General features: G+C 29.3%; 1 pseudogene; it reads left to right on the top strand.

Moving 5' to 3' along the window:
• The first annotated feature begins 579 nt into the window (after positions 1–579).
• LOC100816741 (22.7 kDa class IV heat shock protein-like) overlaps positions 580–649 on the top strand; it is a 937-nt pseudogene continuing 867 nt past the window's right edge.

Genomic DNA, 649 nt, shown 5'->3' with positions numbered 1-649 from the left:
ACCTGCACATACATCTTTGAGGTTTTTTTCACATAGTTTAATGGAATTATATTATCTTTATTATTCACACCCCTTGTTTACACTAAACTAGAAATAGGCCATTTTCAATTTCTTTTGTTGATGGACAAGCACAAGCTAGTGTCATTACAATTAATGATTAAGAAATTAAAATGCAAAATTACTTAATAAGAAATATAATATTTATTATATATACTATATTTAATTTGATACCTTTTATTTTTTAATTTTATAATAGTACCCAAAAAGCATGTCATGAAAAATATAAAATTATAAATGTCTTTAGCAAGGTATCTACACACGTACGTACACTTCACTATTGATTATAACGCTTTTATTTTGCCATATAGAGTGCATGTGGCATCGAATTTTCAAGAACCACATTATCTTCCCTTATATATACAATAACCTTGTAACTTATATATTCAATCAGCTTCAAGAAAAACAATTCAGATATAGCCAAAGTCCAACCCATATAGTCTCATTGCTTTCAATTTTCCAATACTTTTCTGAGTACCAAAACAGAAGGCACATCCGCACATACACATTCCAACGTACAAAATGAGGCACTTTTTAGTACTAGTACCACTGATATTGCTTGTTTTTGCTGGTTTTCCATCCAAAGCAAAAG

The sequence above is a fragment of the Glycine max genome, chromosome 11, assembly GCF_000004515.6.
Source record: "Glycine max cultivar Williams 82 chromosome 11, Glycine_max_v4.0, whole genome shotgun sequence".
In the NCBI taxonomy this organism is placed as follows: Eukaryota; Viridiplantae; Streptophyta; class Magnoliopsida; order Fabales; family Fabaceae; genus Glycine; species Glycine max.
Note: the sequence above shows the minus strand (reverse complement) of the source record. Positions and strands in the feature narration are given on the sequence as shown.